This window comes from Ornithorhynchus anatinus, chromosome X3 (genome assembly GCF_004115215.2).
Source record: "Ornithorhynchus anatinus isolate Pmale09 chromosome X3, mOrnAna1.pri.v4, whole genome shotgun sequence".
Lineage (NCBI taxonomy): Eukaryota > Metazoa > Chordata > Mammalia > Monotremata > Ornithorhynchidae > Ornithorhynchus > Ornithorhynchus anatinus.
Genome location: NC_041751.1, coordinates 31828980 through 31847963, shown reverse-complemented (window position 1 = coordinate 31847963; position 18984 = coordinate 31828980).

The window sequence follows — 18984 nt, the reverse complement described above, 5'->3', positions numbered from 1 at the left end:
CCTAATTCCGTTACCGTGTTCTGTCCGAAACGCAAGTGAACACACGCATTATGGAAGAACTGGCTGTAGTTTTCTCCAGTTCGGAGGTAGGGTTTTTGTTTTAAGGCATTTGTGAAGTGTTCAGTGTGTGTCAAACACTGTTCTGAGCCCTGGGGTAGGTACAGGCTGCTTACGTTGGACACAGTCCCTGTCCTGCATGGGGCTCACAGTCTAAGTAGGAGGTAGACAGGCATTGAATTCCCATTTTACAGTTGAGGAAACTGAGGCACAGGGAAGTTAAGTGACTTGCCAAAGGTGTCACACCGAAAGCACACCGAGAGCTAGGATTACAACCCAGGTCGTCTGACTCCCAGACCTGAGCTCTTTTCACAACTTCTCTTGCATTTATTTTCGGAAGCATCTTTTCTCCAGGAGCCTCCGGGAACTTTGCTAATTCTTTTCTAAGGTGGGGAAGATGCAATCAAGAAGTAACTAAAATGCTACTGTCACCCGCAAACATCAAGAACCACTTCCCAGCAACCTTTGTGCCCCAACTAAAATAAAGAACATCATTAAAGGGTCTAATTGTTATCAGTGGCAAAGGTAGCAGTAATAATAATAATAATAATAAAGTGCTTACTGTGTCTCGAGCACTGTTGTAAGTGCTGGGGTAGATGAAAGCTAATCAGGTTGGACACAGTCCATGTCCCATGTCTCTGTAAAATGGAGATTAAGACTGTGAGCCCCACGTGGGACAACCTGATTCCCCTGTGTCTACCCCAGTGCTTAGAACAGTGCTCGGCACATAGTAAGCGCTTAACAAATACCAACATTATTATGTGGGGTTAGAACACTGTACTAAGCACTTAGGAGAGTACAAAAGAGTCGGTAGACATGATCCTTGCCCTCGAGGAGCTTACAGCCTAGTGGAACCTTAACTGTGTTAGACTGGAAAAGTTGGAAGAGTGTTCCATATCTAACCAGCTGTCCAGTTAGTATTATTCTCCTTGTCCAATAATAATGATAATTGTGGTATTTATTAAGCACTTCCTGTGTGCCAGGCGCTCTACTAAGCCCTGGGGTAGATCCAAGCAAATCAGCTTGGCCACAGTCCCTGTCCCACGTGGAGCTCAGACGAGGAAACCGAGGCATGGAGAAGCGAAGTGACTTGCCAAGGTCACACAGCAGACAACCGGTATTTAGAACCCGAGTCCTTCTGACTCCCAGGCCTGTGCTCTAGCCACTAGGGAATGCTGCTTCTCCAGGCCCCTGTCGAGTCTTCCCCAACTTTGCAAAGAAAATTTCTCAAAATGGGACTTTTTTAAAAAAACACCTCAGGATAAAGCAGAGCTCATTTCATGGTCGCGCTGAAACTGTTTACTCTAGGAAACCAGGGGCAGCTATGCAAGCCAGTGCCTGCTTGTGCATCCACACATCAAGGATGAAAAGCACATCTCTCCTTTCACCTTTTTCAAGTGCCTACGTGAGTAAGCCCCACCAAATGGCTGATTCGTTCTGATGGCTTCGGCCAAACCGAAATCGAGGCCAGGCAGAATATTGAACCGGGGTTCTCTGCCAGGTCGAAAGCTATCATTTTAGAGTTCGGTTTTCCGCTATTTTTCTTAAGCGAGAGACACGAATGGCTATGAGGTGAACTCTGACATAGCCGCTTTTCTTTCAAATCCGTGCTAACATATAACTGGCTTCTACTTAGAAGCCGCTGTCCCGTGGAAATGTGTGGTCTTTTTCCAGGTCAGTAGAGAAAAGCGCAGCAGCCCAAAATGGGGATGGTGCTATTGCATATTTCAGGAGTTGATGACGAATACGGTTCTCAAGAATCATATTTTTTTTCAGTGGCCCTGACTCGGCTTCACAGTCTCAATCGGTTCATCTGAAGAATGCACCTAAGTGACTGATCCCAAGGTGGAATCCATCAAGCGGTCGAGCAATCGACGGTATATATCGAGTGCTTACTGTGTGCAGAGCGCAGTACGACGTGCTTGGGAGAGTCCAATACAATAGAGCTGAGAGACACAATTCCTGCCCCAGACGAGCTTACCGTCCTTTCTCCCTGCCCAACCGCAGAGAACAACGTCCTCTCCAGAGTTGAGAAACATCTTTCCCGCCTCTGCCCTTTTCTTCCTCCCATATTCATTTCTCGAAATGGGCTTGGCATTTCCCAGGTACCGGGATCTTTGGCCGACTCAGAGGGAGGCAACTGTAGGACGCCGAGCTCAACGTCCCCTTCCTATCAAGGATCGAGAAGCAGCGTGGCCTAACGGATAGAGGCCGGGCCTGGGAGTCGGAAGGACTTGGGTTCTCAACCCGGCTCCGCCACTCGTCTCCTGCATCACCTTGGACAAGTCACTTCATTTCTCTGGGCCTCGGTTACCTCATCTCTAAAATGGGGATTAAAACTGTGAGCCTCATGTTGGACAGGGCCCGAGTCCAACCTGATGACCAGCGGTTAGTTCAGTGCCTGGTGCTTACCGCTACTACTACTAATAATGTCGGTATTTGTTAAGCGCCGACTATGTGCCAAGCACTCTTCTAAGCGCTGGGGTAGATACAAGGTAATCAGGTTGTCCCACGTGGGGCTCACAGTCGTCATCCCCATTTTACAGATGAGATAACTGAGGCCCAGAAAAGTTAACTGACTTCCCCAAAGTCACACAGCTGACAAGCAGCGGAACCGGGATTAGAACCCACGACCTCTGACTCCCAAGCCTGTGCTCTTTCCACTAAGCCAAGCTGCTGCTTACTAGGTGTAAGCGCTTAACCAATACCATAAAAAAGGATGCCCGCGACCATTTTCACCTAGCCCTTTTGCCCCTCTTCCCTTTTCCTTTCCCCCTAATCGCAAGAACTCACTGGAGGTGTCCCTCGATGATAGAACTAAAGCCCAGGGGCTGTTCTGTAACTTATTTGTCATTGTATCTATTAATACTAGGTGAAATCCACTACAGATGGCCTAGTAAGAACCAAAGGTGTTTAGTTCTGAATCCCAAGATCCTCTTGACATCTCCTAACCAGACCGAATTGAATTAGCAGGGCTTTAATTCGATGGGACTTCAGAGACTCTCAGAATGGTATCTTTTCTCGTTTGTTTTCTTCTGGTTATTAGCCGGACCCTTTGTTTTCTTTCTCCCCGCAGAAACAAAAAGGTAATAGAAAATGTCCTTCGCTACCTGGGACCGCAAGACCGTAAGCTCATCGTGGGCAGGGAATGCGTCTGTTGTATCGAACTCTCCCAAGTGCTTAGGACAATGCTCTACCCACAGTGAGTATTCAATAAATAAAGACGATCCACCGAATGATCGGACCCCCGCGGGGCCGGGGCTTCAAGCAGGGAAGCAAGAGGGTTTGTGGAGTTCCAGGAGAGGCCAGTGTTCTGCTCCCTCTAAACTGGGTAGACGCAAACCTGCCCGTCCACGTCCCTTAGAGATGCTGGGATCGAGCCCCAGCAATGATTAAGCTTTGCTAAATAGATCTCTCTACATATAATACGATGACATGATGAGTCTAGGGCCTGAGTAGCTATGGAACGAGCAGCAACCCCTAAAGATGACTATTAATAGTCAATTAATTTTCCTTTAGCCATTTTGTTTTGCTTTGGAGTCAGTCTTAGGAGACATTTGGAAACCCCCTCTGTCCTCTCTTGGGCTGACTCTGATCTTTCAAAATGAGATCTGAATACCACATTCAGGTCCCGATGTCCTGAAGTGATCACCTCAGGCGACCTTCCTCCACTGACATAGCACCCTGAGAATCATTTCTGATTTTTCCCTTCTTTCGGGTCACTGTTATCCACTATGCACACGGAGTGCCGTTTCTTCCAAAGTCACTCGTTCCATAACAGTTTGTAAATCTTTCACTTCCATAGGAAGACATTATCTTCCATGAAGATGTAACTGTAAACATTTTCGCTCAATTCTCTTAACTCTCTGACTAGAACAGTCAGTTCTATCGTAAAACCGTAGCGGGATGCAGCTTTATCCAAGGGGGAAAATACAGTCTTTTTTTTTTTATGGCATTTTCTAAGTGTTTACTATGTGTCAAACACCGTTCCAAGCACTGGGGCAGATACAAGTTAATCAGGTCTGACTTCGTCCTTGTCCCGCATGGGACTCGTAGTCATCTAAATAGTCACATGTTGCTCTGCAATATCTCTGCCCTCATAACTGCACACTGTCAAATGCGGGGAGAGGCTGGAAATATAGGACAAGTCCTTGTGGGCCGGATAGGAAGAAAGCATGGACAACAGCAGCATACCCAATCAGCTGCTCTACGGTGAGCTGAAGTGGGGTAACTGTAGAGAAGGTGGACCCCTTTATTCATTCATTCAATAGTATTTATTGAGCGCTTACTATGTGCAGAGCACTGTACTAAGCGCTTGGAATGGACAAATCGGCAACAGATAGAGACAGTCCCTGCCCTTTGACGGGCTTACGGTCTAACGGGGGAGACAGGCAGACAAGAACAATGGCAATAGAGTCAAGGGGAAGAACGTCTCATAAAAGCAATGGCAAATAAACAGAATCAGGGTGATGTACATCTCATTAAACAAAATAAATAGGGTGATGAAGATATATACAGATGAGCGGACGAGTACAGTGCCGAGGGGGTGGGACGGGAGAGGGGGAGGAGGAGAGGGAAAGGGGAGAGGAGAGGGAAAGGGGGGAGAAGAGGGTTTAGCTGCGGAGAGGTGAAGGGGGGGTAGATGGAGCAGAGGGAAAAAGGGGGGAGCTGAGGCTGGGAAGACCTCTTGGAGGAGGTGAGCTTTAAGTAGGGATTTGAAGAGGGGAAGAGAATTAGATTGTCGGAGGTGAGGAGGGAGGGCATTCCAGGACCGCGGGACTTTACAGAACAACCAAGCCAAACCTCAAGCTCTGTGGCCCAGCGGTAGATAGTTGGGAGGCAGAAGCAGGGCGGCCGGAGAAGAAGAACAGGGCTGACAGTCTTAGAACTCAGACTCTGAGAAGATCGTGACGCCAAGAGGGAGAAATGAAAATGCTGCCAGCCACAAGTATAGCGAGCAGCAATCTTTCTGTGTCCACGGGGCAGAAGGGCTTGCCAGTCACACGTCGCCCTCCTTAACCACAACCCAAAATGCTGAGAAAACCCCGACGGAGGTAGCATCGGCTTCAAACGGAAGGCCGGTAAGGAAAAGAGAGCTGGAGAGAGGGGATTACAACGTATCGCTCCCACGCTCCCACCCCGCCTGGGGCTTATGGAAACGTATGGCCGAGATCAGTTGAAAGCGCGGTGGAGGGAGCCTCATTCTCGGGTTCCCGGAAGAACATGCGGGTTATTACTCCTGAGTTCAAGGGGGGGAGAATCCAGCCTGCTACATGTTTACTATTATTATTATGCTCTTCAGTTTTCCTCTAAGAGTTGGACTGAATCTTCCGCTTCAGACTATGCAGGCCTTATCAGCTTTTCATTAAACTTTCATTTGCTTTCTGAATATAGTAAGACTAAGTACAGATATGCGAGTACTTTCATCTTCCCACACATTAGTCATCGAGCTGAATCAACATTTCCAGAAGTATTGCTCTCCCCTAAAAGGTGGCATTTAAAGAAACAAAGAACTCTGTGGAATGCTAGGGACGCTGTAGAGGTTAGGAACCGAGGACTGTGGCCTGGAGCAGTGAGGAGCCCCCTCTCCATCCTCTGCATCTACTTATTTAATGCTCTTACTTTTTGGCTGTTGAATTTTATTTCCTCCTATCATTTACAACTCATTCTTCTTTCCTTGGTGTCTGTCCTCCCCAACTTGGGAGCTTCTTAAGGGGAAAGAGGGGTCTCAGAAGTGTTTGGCTTACATCCGTCATTTAGTAACATGTTGTCCGTCACGCAGTATCTCTTGGCCTGTCTCTCTCTGCCAGAGTGTAAAAGTTTCGTGTTCGACTGTCAGGGCACCAAGAACCTACAAATTCTGGAAAATGTTTTGTAACTCAAAAGATTTAACTCCTTCTCATTCTTTCACCTACACCAATTCGCATGTCCTGACAACCGAGACAAGCAGAGGAGAAGATAAGAAGTTGGTGTGATTGTACTGTGGACGAAGAAACGGGTAATATAGTATGCAGAATTTGCACCACATTAGACCATTTTACAGCGTAAGTACAGGTTGGGAGATATCGATCTCCATCAGGAAACACCTGGGCGAAACTAGAAATGTATTTGGGTAAGACAGAGAATCAGGGAATTCAACCTGGCAGGTGATACGCTAATGGACAGAGAATTGGAAATTCACGCTAAATAATGAATCTTTTGGCCAACTAGCCAAGTGAATAAGTGAATGTGGTTCTAAGATCTATCTCTGCTATCTGCTAGTCATATTTAGATTCAGGATAAATTTCACTTGGAAAATTTGAAAGTTATCAACTGTCAGGAGGGCAGAAGAAGCAGCATGGTCTGGTGGATAGAGCCCGGGCCAGGGAGTCAGAAGGTCGTAGATTCTGAGTACGTAGATTCTGCCAGATGACCCTGGGCAGGTCACTTGACTTCTCTGTGCCTCAGTTACCTCATTTGTAAAATGGGCATAGAGATTCTGAGCCCCCTGTGGGACAGGGACCGTATCCAACCTGATTTGCTTGTGATAATAACGAGGCCACTCGTTAAGCGCTTACCATGTGCCGAGCGCTTTTCTAAGCGCTGGACCATCCCAGCGCTTAGTATAGCGCCCGGCCCACAGTAAGCGCTTAACAAATACCACTACTATCATTCTTATAACCATTTTGGCTCTGGTCTCCCTGCTACTACAAACTGGGGAATGCGCATTTGGGGGTGCAGAAGGGGGTGGAGGGAGAAGCCATCACCAGGCTTATGTCCAGTGAAAGAGTGAGCCGGCTAGTGAGCTGAAATCTCTCTCCCAGCTGAGCATGGCAGTTGGCACGTGGTCCTCTAATGTTCAGAATCCGTGTGCGCAGAGTGACGGGGAGCCAGAGAGCGATTCTTTAATGAAAGCCGATCAAGTGTTCTCTCCAGCCCGGGTCGCCCCCGCTTCTGGTCATCGATTCAGGGAGCCAGGATGGAACTCAGAGACGCTATTTAGCAGTTCTCTGCCCCTCTGTGGAATGGGACAGAAGCAGAGTGGCAAGATCTCGGGTCACCTGTCCGCTGTGTGACCTTGGGCAAGTCGGTTAGCTCCTCTGTGCCTCAGTTATCTCGTCCGGGGATGAAGACCGTGAGCCCCATTCGGGACAGGGCCTGTGTCCCACCTGATTGTCTTCTATCTACCCCAGCGCTCGGTACCGTGCCTGGCACAGAGTAAGTGCTTAACAGGTTCCATAAAAAAATTGGCGAGTTTGGTTATGTTGTTTCTTAAGGGCTTCCTATGTGCCAAGCATTGCGCTAAGCGCTGGGATATCTACAGTATAAACGGCATATAATTAGAGCAGACACAGTCTCGGTCCCACAGGAGCTCGCAATCTAGGTGGGGGGTGGCAGATACAAAGAACAATAGGAATCAACTGCCTGCTACTTAACAGGTAACAAAGTCAACAAACCAAGGCAATGATATCAAAAAAAGTAAATAAATAGCTTTTGTCAGCTCTGATTATCTTGTATTTACTCTCAGTGGTTAGTGAAGCATCTGGCATATAGTAAAGGCTTAACAAATACCACCTCCTTCCCCACCCACCCCCTCCATACACACACATCTTGGAGGGGGAAGTTCCTCAGACTTTTCACTTCTTCAGGCAAAAGCCCTTAGTTACCAACCACTGCTCCTCCTCCGCGTTTCAATGGATGTTGAGGGGGATTGGGGCTTTCCAATCCATCAGTGGTATTTACCGAGAACTTACTCTGTGCAGATCACTGGACTAAGTGCTTGCCAGAATACATCAGAGTCGGTAGGCACAACCCCCGTCCGCAAAGAGTTCACAGTCTAGAGGGCTTTCGGCGGGTTGTCCTGCCAGCCTGGGGTACATTAGCTCCTTCTGCACTGGACCGCTATATGGGTGAGTAGCTCGGAAATATGCGGAGGCTCCTTTCCTAGCGGCATCGATTATTTCCCTTAACTAATGGAAAACAGATATTAAATATCCGCACGGGCCCAGCCCGGGACCGACCGAATACCCCTGAGCTTCCGGGAAGTGAGTTTCGGACCATTTCTGGTATAATCCCTGCCAACTTTCAGTTCGCACAGCTGCTCCGTGGCCCCGATTGGAGGGCCGTGGGAGCCAAGGAGGTTAAACGCTTCGATCTGTATCTTTTGGGCACCTGATATTCACCCCACCCCCTCGGACCCAGCACTTAAGTACACAGCCAGAATGTATTTACTCACATTAACGTCTGGCTCCTCCTCTAGACTGTAAAGCTTGTTGTGGGAAGGGCACGTGTCTACCCGCTCTGCTGTACTGTCCTCTCCAAAGCGTTAGGTACAGTGCTCCGCACAGAGCAATAAATACCACCGATCGACCGATCGACTGATTAAACTGAGCCCGGCTCTGGCTAGTTGTGGTTTTTAGTTGGGGCTCTGTGCCGACCTGGCCCAGCCGGATGCCCTGGGAAGCGTCCCCGATCCAGAGCCAGACCGTCAGGCGGCATTGGGCACTGAGAGCGTGTGTGAGGAACCTCCCCCTCCCCACTTCACTCCCACACGCGGACATATTAAACATCCCTGCAGAGGAAAAAGGTTGATGCCATACTCTACACACCCTTCTCTTCCCCCTATCCTCCTCCCTCTGTGGGTTTATGGCGTTCTGTCCTCCCTCTAGGCAAGGGAGAGACTAGGACTCATTAATTTTACACATTTACAATTTGCCATTTTTAATTGGAAACTATTTTTCCAAGCATAGTAATGTGTTAAAAAATTAAAAAGCTTACAAGTACTCCATAAATAATTGCCTTTAATTTTTCACACCAAGAATGAACATAGGGCATCTTGTAATCAGGGTCAGAATACTTTGGGGAATAGTAGAGCTTCTTTGGAGAGTGTGGAATTCAGCCTTCTGGCTTGCATCTAATAACACCCATGGGATCCAATAACCTAGCATGACACACACCCTGTGGTTTCTTATTGATTAATTACAATCTTTCCTTACTGGGCCTGTAGCAGCAAAGAAGATTCTTCCAAGGACTATTTTAGAGTTCTCTTTAGCTTCACAGCAGCATACTGAGCAACTAGGACAAAAAGGGATACACGTGACCAAGCATGGCTTCCTGTAATCTTTGGGGAAATCTGAAACAACCCTGCCTGTTTACGGATATTAGGGGGATGATGAAAGCCAAAAGGAGACTCAAGCACCACAGTAATTCCCCAAAGAACCGGTTCACCCTGACTAAAACAGTGGTCAGCGACGCTTCTACTCTAGAGAATCAGCCCCCGCTACGGCGAATGCTGCTCATTCTGCGGTGGGGACGACTGACTCGATTCCCCAATTTCCAGTTCCCCCAGAGGTCTGGGGCTGGCGGTGGGGCGGGGGTTCTACAGGCCATACGTCCGCACCCAATCTCCTGTTCACTCATCATCGTCATCATCAAGCGCTCAGTACAGTCTGCACACACTAGGTGCTCGATAAATACTATCGATCAACATCGTCGATGGTATTCATTGAGCGCTTACTGTGTGCAGAGCCCGTACGAAGCACCCGGGCGAGGACGACGGAGTCGGTGGACTCTTTCCCTGCCCACCGGGAGTTTAGCGTCTAGAGGGGGAGATGTAGACATTAAAATAAATTACGAATAGGTACAAATGCCGTGGGGGCTGAGGGTGGGGTGAATGGGGGAGAGGGAGAAAAGTCCCCACTGGAGACGAGCAAGCACTGGATCCAGATCTGTCCGACCCGCTTGATGTTTCCACGCTTTTGGTGATGCGACAAAAGATCTGGAGGCTGACAGAATACGCTCCCGATATATCAGGAAATACTTGGACTTACTTTATGCTGATGACTGCTCTGAAGGCATATACACCAGACAGCCAGTGATTATGAATCACTTTGCAGAGTCAGCACAGTACCGCGAACGGCACAAGCCTTGAAGAAAACTGGCCACGTTCCAGCTAAACCCGGGAAGCCTTACACACAACTCAAGATTTTCCCGGGCCACGCACAACTTGATGCTGGTATTAAATAGCGTTACCCGGCACACGGCTAGACCACGAAGAGGAAGGCTGAATCAAGAAGATCGGCGTGGCTTGAGAGATTGCCCGTCAGAGTGTTTCAACGACAGGATAGCAGAGCATCGTAGCGAGCTATAGGTCTAACGATAATCCCAGTTGGGGTGTCCGTTAAGCGCCTTCTATGGTCCGGGCACCGTAATAAGCGTTGGGTCGGTATGAGAGGATGGGGTTGGACGCAGTCCCTGTCCCACACGGGGCTCACGGTCTTCACCCCCATTTTGCAGAGGAGGAAACTGAGGCACAGAGAAGTGAAGCGACTTGCCCGAGGTCATACAGCGGACAAGTGGCAGAGCCAAGCTGCAGACCTGGACGAACCCCCAGAGGCAGATCCAGCTTCCTCAAGCAGCTTAACTAGCGACATCCGGGAGCCATACTCACCATCAAATGGCAAGACAGGACCACAGACAGTGAGATCCTTAAGGAAAATGATCCTTCACCTTCTCTTTAAAACAGTCTCTCTTCCCTCCCTCCCTGCGTGTGCCCCATAGCGTGGTGAAAGAGAGAGATAAGACAAAGATTTCTCTAAGGTTTAGGGGTAATACTGTATTGTAATCTGGTATGGGTGCACATACGTTTAATTCATCGTGTAGCCACTGATGATGATTACTCTCTGTGTAAATATTTTTATGCCTCCAATTAAATGGCCCGCATTTATTTCACCTTCGCCTGGCATAGGTAGGTCTCCGAACCTTCTCTATTGAGGATACGAGTTAAATATCCGTCTTAGTCGCTGACTCACAGAGGGGGCAAAATGAGCGTGCCGCTGCAGCATCTTCTTATATAATCTTAGAAAGCCGACAACCACTTGGATGATTTACAGCACAAATATCGCCCATTTCCAACCGAAAACTCCACCTCCTAATTCCCCCTCTGAGAGTGCCACCCTGACTAGAAAGAAATGAACTGGCAAAATCCCTACCTTCCTCCTTTCCTACTCCTCCCCTCTACATCCATCTCAAACCAATCCTAGGCTGAGGCTTTTTGTAAGCCTCTGATAAGGTCAGGTAGAAGGGAAAAGCATTTGGCTTTCTGACATTTCTTAGGTGAAATCAAAACTCTAGACTGAAAGATGCAGTCCTTGAAGGGTTTTTTTCTGAGCTAGCCCAAACCATGAAGGGCTTGAAATCCCATTAGGGAGTTTGCTCATGTGAGATTTCAAACTCTATTTTAGGCTGCATGTGAATTGCATCTCTTGATTCGGATCTCGGGGAGACGCAACTTGCGGGTTTCTGTCCTAAGCTTCTCGACGCTTTCCTCTCTTTTAATAATAACTATGGCATTCGTTGAGCGCTTACTATGTGCCAGGCACTGCACTAAGCACTGGGGTGGGTACAAGCAAATCGGGTTGGACCCAGTCCCTGTCCCACAGGGGCTCACAGTCTCAATCTCCATTTTACAGATAAAGGAACTGAGGCCCAGAGAAGTGAAGTGCCTTACCCAAGGTCACACAGCAGACACGTGGTGGAGCCGGTTTTAGAACTCATGACCTTCCGACTCCCAGGCCCGCCACTACGCCCTGCTTCTCTTTTCAGCAGAGACCTCGTGTTCAAAGCTTCATTAGAACCAACGCGGGCCGGTTAGCCCACGTTTCAGGTCTCCGGTTAACCTTCGGTCGGTAACTTGGTTACACAAGGAGACGTTCTGAGCCCAGCGCTGGGGTGAGGAAAAGCCCCGGAATTGGTGTTCTGATTATGAAAATTGTTCTGTTGAGGCAGCAGTCCTTGAGGTCGAGGAGGGGCTGGGAGTCAAGAGACCTGGGTTCTAGTCCCGGCTCCTCCTCTTGCCTGCTGTGTGCCTGGCAGAAAGAAGACTGCGCGATCACTTTATAACTGCTTTCAGGGTTAGAAGGAGACACTCACTAGTACTCCCTGCCCTAAGAGAACCGAGAATGGATTTTATTAGCCATAAGGCTGAACTTCTTGACTTGCTGGGTGATGGACCAGGCTACTAAGCCAAATGGTGGGCCTTCAGTCCTGGAGATCTTCAAAAATAGCATGGACAATCATTTTTCTTGGATGTTTTAGAGGTCCATCTTGGATCGTGTATAAGCCAGAGGCTAAGCTCGCGAGGTTCTTTCTAGCTCACGGATTCTAGCCGCAATGAGACCCGAGTCCCGTCGGTTCTCGTTCCTTGAATCTGACAAATTTGATTCGTGGTGCTGTTATCTCCTTTGTGGGAGACAGGAGACAACTACTTCTGGATATAATGAAGGAATGGCGATAGGGGTGAAAAAGGGGAGGGAGACAGGGGAAAGGAAAGATATGAGGTCCATTAAGAAAAATTAACTGTAATTTAGATTTCTTTGAATGTGAGTCATGTATCTGGTTGCTGTCTGGACGTACGCATTTATTAGAAAAAGATTTCACGGTTCAGTGCCTTGCCAGTCAGTAGCAGCACAGGTGTCCTTTCTAAAGCTTTTTTTTCCAGCTTCAAATAAGCATATAAGAATTGGGATTCACCCAAATTGACCCCAAATCCCAAACTTCTATTGCAGCAGTGGGCTTCTGGAAGACAATAACCGGCACGTATCGCTCCACTCCTCAACAGCTTCCAATGGCTCGCCATATCCTTTTGCGGCAAGCAAAAACTCCTCACGGGCAGCTTCAAGGCTCTCCACCGACTCACCCCAACTTTATAGATCTTCTCACCCACTACCAACCCGCTGTCTCTGTTTCTTCCAAGATAACCGTACTCTACCTTCCCCTCCCTTCTGTGGCTCTGACTTGCTCCCTTTTTTCATCCCCCCCCCCCCCCCCCCCCCCCCAGCCCCACAGCGCTTATGTCCAGATCCGTCATTTCTTTCTTTCTATTACCGTCGGTCTCCCCCTCTAGACGGTAAGCTCGCTGTGGGCGGGGAATGTGCTCTCCCAAGTGCCGAATGCAGTGCTCAGTTCACAGTGAGCGCTTAATAAATACGATCGACTGCCTCGCTGTCGACTTTCCTGTCTCCATCCCCTTCCGAAATCCAGCAGCCCATAGCGCCCCCAGTCCTGAATGCCCACCTCCTCCAGCATGCCTTCTCCAACTAATTCCCAGCATCCCAAGCCACGTAAACCCATCGGCCATCTCTAGCACTTAGGTACTTATTTATACCCAGCTCCTTGAGGCCAGGGATAATGTCCACTACCTCTCTGGCACTCTCCCAAGCACTTGGTAGTACATTGCTCTTCACAGATAAAGCTTTTAATAAATAAATGCTAGTGATAGATTCATCAGCCCTCATGGATATTCTCGACTGTGAGCCTACCGTGGGAAGGGATTGTCTCTATTTGTTGCTGAATTGTACTTCCCAAGCGCGTAGTACAGTGCTCTGCACGGAGTAAGCGCTCAATAAATACGATTGAATGAAAGTAAGCGCTCGATAAATACCAGTGATTGACAGTTGATGGATATTGCTGTAATGGCTGTCTCTGCAGTCCAGACACTGGATTGAAATTACTCTTTCCCACTCTCCCTGTCACTATACCCTGGTGTGCATGCTAATTCTCACGCTCTCCTCTCTCCTCTCCATTATCAACAGCATTCATTTACTGTCGACTCTTTGAGAAGGACTGTGCTAGGAGGCCCATCCCTCTGCTCCTCCCCCTCTCCCTTCCCATCCCCTCAGCACTGTACTCGTCCGCTCAACTGTATATATTTCCATTACCCTATTTATTTTGTTAATGAAATGTACATCGCCTCGATTCTATTTAGTTGCCATTGTTTTTACGAGATGTTCTTCCCCTCGACTCTATTTATCGCCATCGTTCTCGTCTGTCCGTCTCCCCCGATTAGACCGTAAGCCCGTCAAACGGCAGGGACTGTCTCTATCTGTTGCCGACTTGTTCATCCCAAGCGCTTAGTACAGTGCTCTGCACATAGTAAGCGCTCAATAAATACTATTGAATGAAAGTAAGGACATGTTTCCTGCCTTCAAGGAGCTCACAGTCTATTGAAAAGTAACCTAATTGGTATTTTGTTCATGTTCCCACTCCTGAGGGAGGAGGGATGGAGCTTTAGCGGTGGCAATCAGCAGAAGGGATGTGGAAGCGCGCTCAAGAGACCTGGATGGAAACAGTGACAAACCACTCCATCTCGCCCTGCAGCTTCTGTGTGTCGGCACGGAAGGGGTGGCCCCTTTCCATCATAAGATCTAGGGACAGGTGACCTTTTTCTCTGAGGCGCTGGAGGTGAGTGATGTTTGCAAAACTTCCCATTCCCAACTAGGCCAGACCTCTATGCCAGTCGATCACAAAGCTAGAAATCAGCCGGGACCCATGCTAGCCAATCACAGGCCTGGCAGCTGGCGACCCCCAGCTCGTGTTAGTTTTATATATAGAGAGAGGTACAGACCCAGAAATAGATTTTATTTCTCTTCTGAGCCAAAAAAATTACAATATTCTAGCACTTCAGTTTTGCCTAGCACATTCATTGTATAAAAAGATCATTTCAAAATGCCTGAAACTTCTTAATCCCTCTTTGATGAATGACATTTATTTTTAAATGCACATTGCTTTGGTCTTTTCAGGTATTAACACTTTTCCAGGAAAAAAAAAAAATCAGTAATACAACGGCAGGTAATAATGGAGTTAGGGTTTCATATTTTGAATTACTGAATACGTTCGATTATTAACTTCCAATATGAAACTTTCTAGACCGCACAACAAAATCCCAATGGCTTTCATTGCCAGAATCATTCCAAAATACCTTAATCAGTTTCGTGAAGAAAATCCCCATCGTCAAGTGTTTGCTCAAATTCACCTGACACTCTGTAAAAACGTAGCAATGTTATTAAATCATGAAATGTAGAGTCAGGTATTTACGTGGAACACTTTCGTCTGCTGGGTAGATGGTGCCACCCCAAAAGAATTTTTCTCTCTCTCTTTCCTCTCTTTTTGGAAAACGATTTGAAGAGTAATATTGAAGGCATTAACAAAAAAGGTGTTTTCTTCCTCTTTTTTTTCCCTGACACATACTGAAGACAGTCTAACTAGGAGATAGAGGAAAAAAATCAAGAATAGGATCATTTAAGCTTAAAAATCAAGAAACATCCTTGCAGTGAGGTTTCTATGAGGTCTGTTAGAGTGAAATATTCTCTTAGAGAAGAAATGGAGGGCATAATATTTGAGACACAAGTATCAAATGGATAAAATACTTAAGAATCCATTGTTAGGAAGAATCACGCAATGGCAGGGGAACCTATATGAAGAGCAGATGAATGATTCTGCTATTTAGGAATATCTTTCTCTGCCTTTCGCTTCCATCTGAGTGAGAAATGAAATGTGTGAGGGCCTACATTGTACCCAGTGATCTCTCCCACCGCCCCCCGCCCCTGGTCACGATGCATCGGCTGGGATTAACAGCTCTGGGTTTTTTTTATGCTCGAGTGGCACGGATCCTCGAACCATCCGTGACTCAATACTGTTGCATTGCTGTCACTTTGCTTCCCTTTGCGTGGCTCCAGATGGCACTGACCCATTTGATTCACCATGAACAAATAGTCTGAGATTTTAGTCCGATGAAAAAGGTACCCGACCCCCAAATCCCTCTTATTCCTGTCCCGGTTTCCTGTCCTCTTACCGTATCCTCGGCCCATAGCCCTTCAAAGCACTGCTGTGGAAGAAGTAAGTTCAAGAACATCAGAACACGTGCAGCGCGATGAGAGGGTCAAATTAATGTCCCAAGCCGCCTACTATATATATATTACCGTTTAATTCCAACACACTTGGAGGAACTGGATGTAATGCGCTATCTACCGTCGCGTATTCCTTATCCACGAAATCTATCCAAAATCCTCTAGAACCTACTGATATTTTCAGCCCGCACAACTTCCTGAGGAAGCAAATCCCACGTGCTTGCCCATCCACTGTGAGGAGTCTTTCCTTTCGTTTCTTTCGAACCTGTCACCTTCAACCTTTAAAAGTTGTACCTTCTTCCTAGTGTCGTGGCCTTTGGGTAACGATTCCGCGTTCGCTCCGTCCTCCCCATTCGTGCCTACATCTTTTCAGACTCAAGAGTTATAAATCACGGAGCTTAGTGGATAGAGCATGGGCCTGGGAGTCAGAGGGACCTGGGTTCTAATTCCGACTCTGCCACTTTCATGCTGTGTGACCTCGGGCAAGTCACTCCGCTTCTCTGGGCCTGAAGATTGAGCCCCAAGAGCGACACGGACTGGGTCCGACCTGCCTACAACGTACCCACCTCAGAGCTTAGTACAGTGCCTGGCACGTAGTAAGCGCTTAACAAATACCATAATTATTATCATTATTATTATCATTCAGTTTATCTCCGTAAGGAAACTTCTCCTTTGCCCTGATCATCTTGGTTGCTCTTTCCTTCGCCTTCTTCACTTCCGTTGTTTCTTTCCTAAAACACGGCCACCAGAACCTCACCCAGCGTCCGAGGCACAACCCTACCAAGTTTTTTTGGGGGGGGGGGGGGGTTGGTACGGGCAAAGTTCTGCTTTTTGTTTTGTTTTCTCTTTCCTAGCTGAGGCAGCCCAGCGTTTGGCTGACCTTTAAGACTGCCTCTGTGCATTAGACCGACAAATTGAAAGGACATCAGTGAAGACTCTCTAAGATCTCATTTCTGAGCGGTGACTGAGAGCACACAGCCATCATCGTGTAGTTGAGCATTTTATTTTCTAACTTCTCAGGCGGAAGGGGAGAGGTCTCCTCAAAGGGAAACTCTCCCTGTGCTTTGAGTCTTCCAGGGTACTGCCACGTGCTGCCTACCGGCAGGTTTGAGGTAGCTGATTGCTCAGAGGTCACGGCGAAGATCAAGGTCACCCCAGAGCTTGGCTGAAGCCTCTAGGGCAAGCCCCGCCTCCAGGGAACCCTTGGAGAATTGGGTGAGTTCTACAACCGGAGCTGGGGTTGGTCCAAATATTTCAGGGACCACGCTTCCATGGGATCCTCTGATATCTACAGAGAAGCCCCTGGCTTTGGCTGCCTTATGAGCAAGTCCAGGATGTGCCATACTGCATTATCGAGTTATCAACTTCAATTTGTCCTCATTAATTCAATAACCTTCATTGGCCGGTTTGCTATTTTCATTTGGACATTTGCATTCCATTTCATATTATCATCTTTTTTACACATCGAGTCTAACTCATCAGCCCCTTTGCCTAAAACCTTTCCAAGGATTACAAAATTGACTCTTCATTGATGAGAAATTTCGGAGGTCCAATTCATTTTCAATTTAATCAGACATTCGATAATTCCAAAGGAAAAAAAATGTTATTCTCCTGCCCCACGCTCTCCCTCATAATATCTGCGATTTTTCCACCAGCTCCTTTTCTCTAGCATAATGAAATAAAGATCTCCGATCTGATATCTTCCCTCCCCTCCCCAGACATAATATCCTAGCTGGTTAAACTGTAGATCAAGGAGCTACTAGCTGATTCGGGTTTCGCCACAGTGTCAATTCGGCCTTTTGGGAAGCTTCACTAACTCAAGCAACTTTTTTAAGTCAGTCCCCGAACGTTATCTTTAGGCCTCCCTCTACCCAGTTCACCCTTTCCCCTCTTTCCCCTCGGAACAGGCTGGCCTTCCTATAAACAGCGTAGCAGCACTCTATCTGTCCATTTATTCGCAGACGCGAGCCTCACAAATTAAATTCACCAGGTTGCCATTAGCCGCCTGCTCATTTTCCCCTAGCGACTGGATACAAACCGCCCAAGACTCGCTGTTTTTGAAGACGCGCCGCCGACCGGGGACCCGAAAGCCCAGGGAAAGGTGGATCTAAGAAAGTAATCCATTTCATCTAACGCTCATTATTCAAGCAAGACAGGGGCTTTTGGTTCTCATCTGGGCATTTTAAAGTATTTGCCCTCACTTGTACGTTATTTGCCATTTGACTCTGAAAACCGGTATGGCCCCCGGTGGGTTGGTAACAAGACGGAGTCGCAAGACGCTCCCAATCTACTGCTGTCATTTATTGAGAGTTTTGAATTGGGTCATTTTGTTCAATGACTTTCACCAGAGAGAACTAAGAACTATAAATGCATGAATAAATTATGTAGTCATTGGAAAAGGTTTCCTTGAATGATTTGCGTGGTCATTTTCCTGCTGCCTCTCACACTGGGCAAGTAACAACATTGGAGGCACTGCGGGTGAAGTGATTTGCCATCCCAATGTGGCAACCTTCCCATCTTCTTTATGAATCCTTAGAAAGTCTCCCCGGTTGAATTTCAGTTCCTCCAAGCCCCTCCTACTGTAGGCAGGCGTAGACTGGATCCTGTTCCAATGCTGTCTTTTTGTAATCCACCCTCAGTTTCTCTGATGCCTAAACAATTATTCACCAAGCACCCACTCTCTTTTGTTTCCGTCGAATCGCTCCTGGAAACCCAATTGTTCTTGCAGAATTCATGACTGTGCCCTGTTCTTTTTAAGCACTACCCTCATTTTCTGTTTGCGGGGTGATTGGAGATCACTATGTATGTCTATCATGCTATGCAAATTAACCGTGCCAATCAATTGGGGTTCCTAGGAAAGATCATTTGTTCTCTCTCTCTTTTTTTTTTTTCCTTCTCCTCTGACCACATCCAGCTTTATTTCATATTCTCTGGGCATATCAGATTCAGAAACCGTAAAGACGAAGCCCGAAACGTCTCTGGGGACTCTGGACCAGATGGCCACCTAAGCCAAGGATCCCTGAACTAATTTTTCCAATTAAGGAGGACACATTTCGGGAAAACACAAGCACTTCCCGGGAAGAGAATGTAATTGAGAACGTCGGACGACGAAAGTTTCTGCTTTGTTTTTCTCTCCCTCTGCTTCACCGACAGCTTCTCTCTTCGGCATTTGGTATTTAGCGTGTTCATCATGCAGTGGGGAGAAATGAATTTTATGAGCCCCACAAACTCTGCCCTCAACGCCCTCAAGCATTCGGCACTG